This window comes from Macaca nemestrina, chromosome 15 (assembly GCF_043159975.1).
Source record: "Macaca nemestrina isolate mMacNem1 chromosome 15, mMacNem.hap1, whole genome shotgun sequence".
NCBI classification, from domain to species: Eukaryota; Metazoa; Chordata; class Mammalia; order Primates; family Cercopithecidae; genus Macaca; species Macaca nemestrina.
Genome location: NC_092139.1, coordinates 112,849,175 through 112,861,452, shown reverse-complemented (window position 1 = coordinate 112,861,452; position 12,278 = coordinate 112,849,175). Strand labels below are relative to the sequence as shown.

Here is a 12,278-nt window from a genome sequence, read left to right as displayed (position 1 = left end):
ATTGATGCAGGTGGCTACACTAAACAACAGATTTTCTTTCTTTTTCTTTGAGACTGGGTCTCACTCTCTTGCCCAGGCTGAAGTGCAGTGGTGTGATCACGTCTCACTGCAGGCTTGACCTCCCGGGCTCAAGTGATCCTTCCACTTCGGCCTCCTGAGTAGCTGGGACCACAGATGTGCAACATCACATCCGGCTCGTTTTTATTTATTTATTTTTTTATAGGGAAAGGTCTCACTATGTTGCCCACCCTGGTCTTAAACTCCTAGACTCAAGTGATCCTCCTGCTTCGGCGTCCCAAGTGCTGGGATACGGGAGTGAGCCATCGCACCCAGCCCAACAGATTTTCAATGTATATGAAACAACGTTATACTGCAAGAATATGCTATCTATTAACAGGACTTTCTTTTTTTTTTCTTTTTTCTTTTTTTTTTTTGAGACGGAGTCTCGCTCTGTCGCCCAGGCTGGAGTGCAGTGACCGAATCTCAGCTCACTGCAAGCTCTGCCTCCCGGGTTCACGCCATTCTCCTGCCTCAGCCTCCTGAGTAGCTGGGACTACAGGCGCCCGCCACCTCGCCCGGCTAGTTTTTTGTATTTTTTAGTAGACACGGGGTTTCACCATGTTAGCCAGGATGGTCTCAATCTCCTGACCTCGGGATCCGCCTGTCTTGGCCTCCCAAAGTGCTGGGATTACAGGCTTGAGCCACCGTGCCCAGCCTCCTTTTTTTTTTTTTGAGATGGAGTCTTGCTCTGTCGCCCAGGCTAGAGTGCAGTGGCACAATCTCGGCTCACTGCAGACTCCGCCTCCCAGGTTCAAGCAATTCTCCTGCCTCAGCCTCCCGAGTAGCTGGGATTACAGGCGCCTGCTACCACACCCGGCTAATTTTTGTATTTTTTAGTAGAGATGGAGTTTCACCATCTTGGCCAGGCTGGTCTCAAACTCCTGACCTCATGGTCCACCCACCTTGGCCTCCCAAAGTGCTGGGATTACAGGCATGAGCTACCACCTAATAGGACTTTCATAGCTAGAAAGATAAGTCAATGTTTGGCTTTGAACCCTCAAAGATAGGCTGACTCTCTTTTTAGGGGCTAGTGCAGCTGGTGACTTTAAGTTAAAGGCCGGGTTCATTTACTATTCCCAAAATCCTACGGCCCTTAAGAATGATGCTAAATCTACTCTGCCTGTGCTCTAGAAATGGAACAACAAAGCCTGGTTGACAGCTCATCTGTTTATAGTGTGGTTTACTGAATATTTTGAGCCCACTATGGAAACCTAATGCTCAAAACAATTCCTTTCAAAATATTACTGCTCTTTGACGATGCACCTGTCACCCAAGAGTTCTGATTACAGAGCTGGGATTACAGGCATGAGCCACCGTGCCCAGCCCTTGAATTACTTTAGATCCTACTTTTTAAGGAAATATTTGGCTGGGCATGGTGGCACACACCTGTAATCCCAGTACTTTGGGAGGCCGAGGTGGGTGGATCACTTGAGTCCAGGAGTTAGCCTGGCCAACATGGCGAAACCCCATCTCTACTAAAAATACAAAAATTAGCCCGGTGTGGTGGTGGATGCCTGTAATCCCAGCTACTCAGTAGGCTGAGGCAGGGAGAATCGCTTGAACCCAGGGGGCAGAGGTTGCAGTGAGCCAAGATAGTGCCACTGCACTCCAGCCTGGGCGACACAGCAAGACTTTGTCTTAAAAAAAAAAAAGAAAGAAAATATTTGACGTTATTTCTGAAATGTATATGGTTTACAAATAACGTTTACAAATGCTTTTACACTCCTTCTAGGCCACATTATTTTTCTGATCCCGAGGGGTGTGGATGTGGATGTGTATGTGGATATGGATGTGTAGTTAACTTGTTATGAAAGAGAAGGTGCTAAAAGACAGCGGTCCTTAGGGTATGAAAGCAATACTGGCATTGATGAGAGAGGAGGCAAGAAAAATGGAAAGCACCAGGTGATTCTGACAATCTCAAGGCAAATGAAAGCTAGCTTGGAAAAGCCACCATCAATTTTGAGTGAGATGGTGAAGCTTTAAGGCCCAGGAGGTCTGCCAAAATGAGGGTGTTATGATGGCATTCTAAAGTCTCCGTGTTTGAAGCCATAGGCAGATCATTTCTGGGGCCGTGCAGGATCCAGAAGATTCCAGGTGGTGGGTAGATACTCAGTGCTTCCCTCTTTGCTTCTCCTCCTTCCTTCGGGCCTCCTTTCTCCCTTTTCACTTAGCCTGCTTCCTCCCCAGTCTGTCACTCTCTCAGACACATACACATACGTTCATTTGTATTCAAAGCCAGGTTCAGGCCAAGAGCAGTAGCTCACACCTGTAATCCCAGCACTCTGGAAGGCCGAGGTGGTCAGATCACTTGAGGCCAGGAGTTCGAGACCAGCCTGGCCAACATGGTGAAACCCTGCCTCTACTAAAAATACAAAAATTAGCTGGGCGTGATGGTGCACACCTGTATTCCCAGCTATTCGAGAGGCCGAGGCTTGAACCCAGAAGGCGGAGGTTTCAGTGAGCCAAGATCACACCACTGCACTCCAGCCTGGGTGATAGAGCCAGACCCTGTCTCCGGATTTAAAAAAAAAAAAAAAGTCACTGGAGAATGGTAAGCCAGCCAGGGAGACTGAGGACAGCCAACTGAAGATAAAGGAAGAGAGAACTAGGAGAAGGTGTTTAGTGTTTCAAGAAAGGGAATGGTTGGGGGGGTTCCCCAATGTTGCTGAAAGGGCAAGTAAGATGAAGATTTTACAGTATCTGTTGGATTCAGGAAAAAAAAAAAAATTGGTCATTGGTGACCCTGGAGAAAGCCATGTGCAGAAGGGAGGGTTGGGTTGGAGCCTTTTGCGATGAATTGGGAAGTGAGGACGAGAGGAACCGTAGAAATCATGAGTAAACAACTTTGCAGAAGTTTGGAAATGCAGACACACTGGATGTGTGGGGGTCGGGGCAAGGGGAGGGAGAGTGTTAGGACAAATAGCTAATACATGCAAGGTTTAAAATCTAGATGACGGGTTGAGAGGTGCAGCAAACCACCAAGGCACATGTATACCTATGTAACAAACCTGCACATTCTGCATATGTATCCCAGAACTTAAAGTAAAAAAAAAAAAAGAGAAATCTAGGATGAACAATGAAGGTTGAAAATTAGAACCTTAAGCTCATTCCTTAAATTTTTTCGAGACTGTATCTTTATGCTTTCCAGTTGTTCAAAACTTGAGGGGAAAAATTGTCATTTTTAAAATTTATTTTTATTTATTTTTTTACTTCCGATCGTATTCTGCTTAAGCAGGAAATCTTAATCATTGAAACCAGCTGGGCGCAGTGGCTCACGCCTGTAATCCCAGCACTTTGAGAGGCCTAGGCGGGCGGTTCACTTGAGGTCAGGAATTCAAGACCAGCCTACCCAACATGGTGAAACCCCGTGTCTACTAAAAAAAACCCACAAAAATTAGCTGGGTGTGGTGGCATGTGCCTGTAATCCCAGCTACTCGGGAGGCCGAGGCAGGAAAATCACTTGAACCTGGGAGGCAGAGGTTGCAGTGAGCCAAGATTGTGCCATTGCACTCCAGCCTGGGTGACGAGTGAAACTCTGTCTCAAAAAAAAAAAAAAAAAAAAAAAAGGCCGGGCGCGATGGCTCAAGCCTGTAATCCCAGCACTTTGGGAGGCCGAGACGGGTGGATCACGAGGTCAGGAGATGGAGACCATCCTGGCTAACACCGTGAAACCCCGTCTCTACTAAAAAATACAAAAAAAACCTAGCCGGGCGAGGTGGCGGGCGCCTGTAGTCCCAGCTACTCAGGAGGCTGAGGCAGGAAAATGGCATAAACCCGGGAGGCAGAGCTTGCAGTGAGCAGAGATCCGGCCACTGCACTCCAGCCTGGGCGACAGAGCGAGACTCCATCTCAAAAAAAAAAAAAAAAAAATATGTATATACACACACACACACACACATATATATAATATATATATATATATAGATGTCTCAGACTTCAAAAGCTTGGACCCCTGATCTCCACCTTTGACTCTGCCTCCCTTGTCTGCTTTCTTGGCAGTCTCTCCATCTTTGTTAATGGCATCCCCATAATATATATACACATATATATATTTATATATACACATATATATACACACACATATATATTTATATATACACATATATATACACACACATATATATATTTATATATACACACATATATATATATTTATATATACACATATATTTAAAACCTCATTATCACATGTCTATCCAAAAAAAAAAAAGTTTGAGAAGTTTACAAACTGGAAGAAAACTGGAGGGGGCTGGGCTGGTGCAGTAGCTCACACCTGTAATCCCAGCACTTTGGGAGGCCGAGGCAGGCGAATCACGAGGTCAGGAGATCAAGACCAGCCTGGCTACCACGGTGAAACCCCGTCTCTACTAAAAATACAAAAAAATTAGCCGGGCGTGGTGGCAGGCGCCTGTAGTCCCAGCTACTTGAGAGGCTGAGGCAGGAGAATGGTGTGAACCCGGGAGGCAGAGCTTGCATGAGCCAAGATCACACCACTGCACTCCAGCCTGGGCGACAGAGCGAGACTCCATCTCAAAAAAGAAAAGAAAATTGGAGGGGGCTGTGGGGTGAAAGGGTGAGTTGTATCATTTTTGTTTAAGTGGGAAACCCCTGGGCATGTTAAAATGCAGAGGGGAAGGATCTAAGGAGAGGTCAGAGATAAGGAAAAGAGAGGCATAACAGAAAGAAGGAGGGCAGTTCTTGAAAAGGTGGGAGGGTCTGGCAGAAGCGTTAATGCAGGAGGGCAAGAGGCAAGGAAGCTCCCAGGTGCAAGAGTTCAAGGAACAGCATTCCTTTCCTTCATGCTACAAGATGTTGCTACTTTCCTGTTCAATTTGACTCATCAGATACTTGCTTAACCTGTGAGCTGGTGATACAAGTGGGTATGAATCTAAGGTTCTTACAGCATTAGAGAGAAGTCGGAGAGATAAATAACCATGATCACAGCTAACATTTATGGAGCATGGACTCTGGGCCATGCAGCCATAGCATTTGGTTCTCACAACAACCCCAGGAAGTGGGCAGGAGTGTGATGCTATTTTAACATGAAGGAAAGGAGGTGAAGAGAAATGAGATGACTTGTCCTAGGTTAGAACTGCGGGACTAGAATGAAAACTCCGGAAAAGGACTCTGGGGGCTGTGCTCATTGTGGAGACGTCACGCTCTTGTTCTTATTCACAAACCATGTCTCCGAGAAACGACTGGCCATGATACCGTGTGCCTGGGTGGCAGCAATTTTCCAGGGCAATTCTGATTTAGTATCACTTTCATCTTTTTAGCGAAGGCGATTCGTTAACTTTCCCTCCAGCCTCTCTTCAGCTGGCAGGCTCCTGCTCACCCCTCACCATCTAGCCTGGGTTAGCCCGCAGCCTCCTCTGCAAAGCTCATCTCCCTACACTTTAAGCCCTCTCGGTTTTTAATTATAGTGATTTCCCACATCCAAAACTGGGGCACAAAGGATTTGTTTTAATTTAGGAATTGTGTGGGAAATTTTACAAAAAGCTCATGGAGAAGATGATATAAACTTTTTATCCAACCGGAGCCTCTCCCCTAAAGTCCAGATTCATATATCCAGCGTAGCACCTCTATTTGGATGTCTAATAGATGTCTCAGACTTCAAAAGCTTGGACCCCTGATCTCCACCTTTGACTCTGCCTCTCGTCTGCTTTCTTGGCAGTCTCTCCATCTTGGTTAATGGCATCCCCATATTTCCAGGTGTGTGAGGACAAAATCTCTCCTTTCAGATCTCCTTCTCTCCTCCTCTCAGTGCACCCCGTTGGCTCTTCCTCCAAGCTATGCATGCTCATGATCCAGCCATGTGATGAATGTTATGTGTCAACTTGGCCAGCAGTACCCAGATACTCGATTAAGCACTCGTCTAAATGGTACTGTGGAGATAGTCCTTTTAGATGAGATTAACATTTAAATCTGTGGGCCGGGCATGGTGGTTCATGCCTGTAATCCCAGCACTTTGGGAGGCTGAGGCGGGCTGATCATTTGAATTCAGGAGTTCAAAACCAGCCTGGCCAACATGGTAAAACCCCATCTCTATTAAAAGTACAAATATTAGCCAGGCGTGGTGGGAGATGCCTGAAATCTCAGCTACTCAGGAGGCTGACGCAGGAGAATCACTTGAGCCCGGGAAGCAGAGGTGGCAGTGAGCAGAGATCACACCTTTGCACTCCAGCCTGGGTGACAGAGTGAGACTCTGTCTCAAAAATAAATAAATAAATAAATCTGTGGATTTTCAGTAAAGTGGGTAATGTGGGTGGGCCTCACCAAATCAGTTGACAGCCTTAAAAAAAAAAAAAAAAAAGACTGACCTCCCAGAAGGAAGACGGAGTTCTGCCAGGACATTTTCTTTTTTTTTTTTTTTTGAGACGGAGTCTTGCTCTGTCGCCCAGGCTGGAGTGCAGTGGCCGGATCTCAGCTCACTGCAAGCTCCGCCTCCCGGGTTTACGCCACTCTCCTGCCTCAGCCTCCCGAGTAGCTGGGACTACAGGCGCCCACCACCGCGCCCAGCTAGTTTTTTGTATTTTTAGTAGAGACGGGGTTTCACCGTGTTAGCCAGGCTGCAACCATCATCCCTATCCTGGCTCTCCAGCCTGCTGGCCTAGCCTGTAGATCTGGGATTTGCCAGCCCTCACAATCATGGGAGCCAATTCCTTAAAATAAAATCTCTCTCTGGAGAAAAGAAGAACATGCTCATGACAATGACAGCCCTTGGTTCTGTAACTGGTTATGTGGTCATGGCTGGTACATAAAACTACCTTCTTCCACTACCCATTCTGCATTCCCACGGCCCTCAGCAAGCACTGGCTGTGGTTCTTTACCTGGTGGGGTGTCCCGAACCCTCATTCCTAAGGGGTCTGGGCCATTCATAATCCTGCCTGGATTGGATTGTTTTGTTTTCCATTGACTTTAATCACAAGCTACGGTAATCCTAAGCGATAGCCTAAGGGACCTCCTGTATTCCAGATATTGTCTTCCTTGCCTCTGCTGTGGAGTAGTCCACTATCCCCTTGGTAGTCAGGATCAATCCCTCCAGCCAGCACAAGACTTCCCTTTTTGCCTGTTGATTCAGTGGCACGAGGAGCCCAAAGTGACTGGGCAGTCTTAACTTCTATTCAATAGAACCACTGTTGTGTCTTCTAATGGAAGGAAGCATTCCTTCCTTGAGACTAAGACCTCTCAGCAGACCATAAAGCTGCAGGGACAGGAAGCAAAAATTTTGCTAGTGAGTCACTAGGGGTAATAGTGGGTGGTGCTACTCCCATCTTCACCCGTTGGTGCTAGACCTGTGAATCTGGCTACTGGGCCACCGAGGATCTGCTAACACATTCCATTGTTCTGTTTCTTTTTTCTTTTTGAGACAGAGTGCTGGAGTGCAGTGGCACAATCTCAGCTCACTGCAACCTCTGTCTCCTAGGTTAAAGCCTGCCTCAGACTCCTGAGTAGCTGGGATAATAGGCACCTGCCACCATGGCCGGCTAATTTTTGTATTTTTAGTAGAGATAGGGTTTCACCATATTGTCCAAGCTGGTCTTGAACTCCTGAAACTCAGGTGATCTGCCTGCCTTGGCCTCCCAAAGTGCTGGGATTACAGGCGTGAGGCACCGTGCCTGGCCTCTCATTTTTTTCATGAGCCTAGCCATGCATCTAAAATAATACTTTTTATATTTAATATAGAATTTTAGGTGTTTTTAATGGAAGAGTGTCAAGGATAACTTGACCACAATTTTGCAGGACTAGAAACCTCTTGCAAAGCTTCTCCATCTTGTTTGCTGCAAAGAGGCACACTTCTTCTCTGAGCATTCTTTTATGACCATCCCCTCACCCCAAAAAAACCTGTTCCTTTCTGTGCAATTTATGTATCCAGGAAATAAGGAAAAAAAAAAAAAGAACCAATGTTTTTTCCTCCCCTTTGCCAGCTTAGAATATAAACACTTCAAGGGTGGAAATTTCCTTAGGAATGCTTTGTGTAGTGAATAACTGCTCTTTTTTTTTTTTAAACAGAATCTCGCTCTGTTGCCCAGGCTGGAGTGCACTGGCATGATCTCGGCTCGCTGGAAGCTCTGCCTCCTGGGTTCACGCCATTCTCCTGCCTCAGCCTCCCGAGTAGCTGGGACTACAGGCACCCGCCACCATGCCAGGTTTTTTGTGTCTTTAGTAGAGATAGGGTTTCACCGTGTTAGCCAGGCTGGTCTCGATCTCCTGACCTCGTGATCTGCCTGCCTTGGCCTCCCAAAGTGCTGGGATTACGGCGTGAGCCACTGCTCTTAATCATAAACTCCCATTTGTTTCCATAGGTCTGTATGGCAAATTGGATGTTTCCTACTTGACTATGCTTTACGTGGACTGGGGAGCTGAACTGGTAATTTAAAGGCATCTTTTATTGACTCCTTATTGTATATTAAAGGGCATGCTTTGGTTGAGTAAAAGTGCTTTGCACTGAATGTTTGTGTCTACCCCAAATTTGTATGTTGAAACCTTAACCCCAATGTGATGACATTAGGATATGGGGCATTTGGGAAGCAATTATGTCATAAAGATGAAGCCATCAGGATAAGATTAGTGCCCTTAGCAAGAGATGGGAGAGAGTTGGCTCTCTCTTTCTCTCTATGTGAAGACACAGCAAGAATATGGCTGTCTACAAACCAGGAAGTGGGCCCTCCCCAGATACTGAATCCATAAGTATCTGGATCTTGGACTTCCCAGCCTCCAGAACTGTGAGAAACCAATGTTTGTTGTTTAGGCCACCCAGTCTCTGGTACTGTTACAGCAGCCCAGATTGACTAAGTTTTACAGATCATAAGAAATTTTGCTTAAAGTTTCTTATGATCTGTAAAAGGGATACTCCTGGAATTGCTCAACTGTATATGGATTTAACCAGTAGAAGATTGTATTAGTCTGTTTTCATGCTGCTGATAAAGACATACCCGAGAGTGAGCAATTTGCAAAAGAAAGAGGTTCCACGTGGCTGGGGAAGCTTCACAATCATGGCAGAAGGCAAGGAGCAGCAAGTCACATCTTATGTGAACGGCAGCAGGCAAAGAGAGTTTGTGCAGGAAAACTCTGCCTTATAAAGTCATCAGATCTTGTGAGGATTTTTTTTTTTTTTTTTTTTTTTTGAGACGGAGTCTCACTCTGTGGCCCAGGCTGTAACACAATGGCGCAATCTCGGCTCACTGCAAACCTCTGCCTCCCGGGTTCAAGCCATTCTCCTGCCTCAGCCTCCCGAGTAGCTGGGATTACAAGTGTGTGCCAAATGCCCAGCTAACTTTTATATTTTTGGTGGAGGCATGGTTCCTCTGTGTTGACCAGGCTGGTCTCAAACTCCTGACCTCAAGTGATCTGCCTGCTTTGGCCTCCCAAAGTGCTGGGATTACAGGCGTGAGCCACGGTCCCCGGATGTCAGGTTTATTCACTATCATGAGAACAGCACTTCAAAGACCTGCCCCCATGATTCAATGATCTCTCACGGGGTCCCTCCCATAATACGTGGAAATTATGAGAGTACAATTCAAGATGAGATTTGGGTGGGGACACAGAGCCCAACCATATCAAAGATATTCTGTGGAAGTCTCTGTCATTATATTATTGGTCAATACAATGGCTCTCTCAAGTAATCCAGCAAGTATCGTCTGAATGAAGGGGATAAAGTCAGTTTCACAGCCTCAGAGAAGCTGCCTTTTGCCTGTTGTCTTCAGCCTGAACAGGCTGCTGACCACACCAGGCTCACTGGCCAGGCAGGAAGCCACTGCTGCAAAGTCCAGTGTGGTGTGGCAGGAGGGTGAGGGGGCAATCGACATGCTTTGTTATCCTTAAGGGAACGGCTACTCATCACTCCTGGTTACTTCCAGGAATAGTCACCCTCCCTCATTTCTATAAGCAACTAAGAGAATGCTGTCAGTGTGGAAAGCGTCCCAGCAGCGTTTGCCATTTCACTGCATCATCCTTCTGGAAAGCACCTTTAGCTCATTCCTCCTACAGCAAAGACGCTTGTTTACAGAGAGCAAGCGCTTCTTGTATGCCTCCCTGACACAGGCAGTGCATAGAACTCCCGGAGATGATGGGCAAACCCAGGAGCCCCGTGAACAACAGGCCACAGAATTACTTAGGGAATTAGGAGTTGGAGAGGAGCTAAATGTTTCCAAGGCTTTGCAAATCATTCTCACAGACCTACAAAGGACAGCTAAAAAAGCTTCCAAATGAGAGTGCATAAAATAGTAAAGAACGAGATCAGAATGAATGGAAATGATCCCGGCAGCCTTTTCATTTTTGGAATCCTTCAAAGCTGCTCATTGCCTTTGTCAGAGCCAGGGATTTCAAGCAAAAGGTTCCCAGTTGCCAATTGTTCTAAGATGTTTAAAAAATGGTTCTCATGCTTCAAGGTTTTTTTTTTTTCCTTTTTTTTAAAAAAAGGCCCAACAGGGTTTTGATTTTGTCCCATCTTTATGTTATTTCTGAAAATCTAAGACCATTTAGACCTCTTGCAAGCACAGCAATTCTCACAATAACATGTTCATCAGTGGAGCCAGTGGTGAGAGTCGTGGTCAGGCTGTTACCGTCCACTAATCCAAATGATGGTCTTTAACAAAGCCGCTCCTCAGCTGCGCTTCTGATCCCTGGGTGTCGCTTCTTCTGCCTCCTCGGAGCATCTGCATGTGGAAAGCACCCTGGAGCTGCCTTTTCAGTGCACAGCACTTTCTGTCTTAATTAATGTACCCCATGTCTGTTGGGAAGCACAGTGTCCTATGGCATCTGGCAGCAATGATACGGGTCACAGTCTAATTTCAAGCAGTTAAATGTCAGGAAGGCAGAGGCCAGCCCATTTTTTGGACCTTGACTTTGAAGACAGGTGTCGTTGCCAGGCTTCCTCATCCCCCTTCCCGTTCCCTGTGGATTCTAATAGAAACCATCCCACAGCTGGAAGAAGTCTTAGCGAATTATGGCAGTTTTCTTTTACTCCCTCGGGCAATGCAAAAATGTAGCTATCATAGGTTGTTTTTCAGGAAGCAGTTCCTCCTGGGCAGAGAAAACTATAAAAAGGACGCGTCATTTGAACTAGACCTTGAAATAGGAGAAAACATCAGGTGTGGAGAAGGATATTTTCAGAGGGTTCTACTTCTGGCTGTGACAAGTACCTGAGACTAGACCAACTTTCCTAAAAATATTAGCCAGGCGTGGTGGTGTGTGCCTGTGGTTCTAGCTGCTCAGGAGGCTGAGGTGGGAGGACAGCTTGAGCTGGGGAGTTCGAGGCTGCAGTGAGCTATGATCACGCCATTGCACTCCAGCCTTGATGATAGAGCAAGACCCTGTCTCTTAAAAAAAAAAATTTAAAAAAATATAGACCAACTTTCCTACCGAGACCCATCACAAAAGCTGAATAATATTTCAAAAACACCTGTTTGAAGGCATTAGAGGCCAACCGAGTCAGCCAGGCTATCACCATTGTTCTCTTCAGGGCATTTGCTGATTTGTGCACGGAGTTCAGAGCCAGAGCGGAAGTGCTGCCCAGAGCTTTTCGCTCTCTCAAGATGCCGTGGAGAGTACTGGAGTTGACTGCCACCAAAGCAGTCAGGACAGGATGAAAGATTGTGGATGGTAAGCGGTTTTAGAATTCCGGTTTTAAAATTCAGTTTATCATTAACAATGAATGAGCAGGCCAGGCGCGGTGGTTCAGGCCTGTAATCCCAGCACTTTGGGAGGCCAAGGCGGGCGGATCACCTGAGGTCAGGAGTTGGAGACCAGCCTGGCCAACATAGTGAAACTCCATCTCTACTAAAAATACAAAAATTAGCCAGGCATGTTGGTGTGCGCCTGTAATCCCAGCTACGCAGGAGGCTGAGGCAGGAGAATCACTTGAATTCGGGACGTGGAAGTTGCAGTGAGCCAAGATTGCGCCATTGCACTCCAGCCTGGGTGACAAGGGCCAAACTCTGTCTCAGAAACAAAAAACAAAATACAAACAAAACAATGAATGACGAGTGAAACTGTTCAGTAAAATAAAATTCTTGAGCAGTAGACTATGCCTTCTCCCCTCTGGACAGATAAACCCACTCTTCAAGGGAAATCAAGTTCTAATCAGAAAGTTACTTGATGAGTTAGGGAATCAGATTATGGGGGTAGAGTCTGAGGCTGCAAGAAGCTATGGTTTAAAAAAAAAAAAAAAAAAGAGTTGGAGGCTTCCAGTCTGATGCAGCCAGCCTGATGTGAGG

General features: G+C 46.3%; 1 long non-coding RNA gene across 2 annotated transcripts in view; it reads left to right on the top strand.

Moving 5' to 3' along the window:
• The window catches only part of LOC105464293 (uncharacterized), a 68,277-nt gene that overhangs the window by 18,715 nt on the left and 37,284 nt on the right, over positions 1-12,278 (top strand). For both annotated transcript variants that reach the window (XR_011614459.1, XR_011614460.1), the window contains exons 3-5: positions 8,074-8,210; positions 8,367-8,431; positions 11,525-11,664. This is a non-coding gene — a long non-coding RNA (uncharacterized lncRNA). The remainder of the gene's footprint in view (positions 1-8,073; positions 8,211-8,366; positions 8,432-11,524; positions 11,665-12,278) is intronic.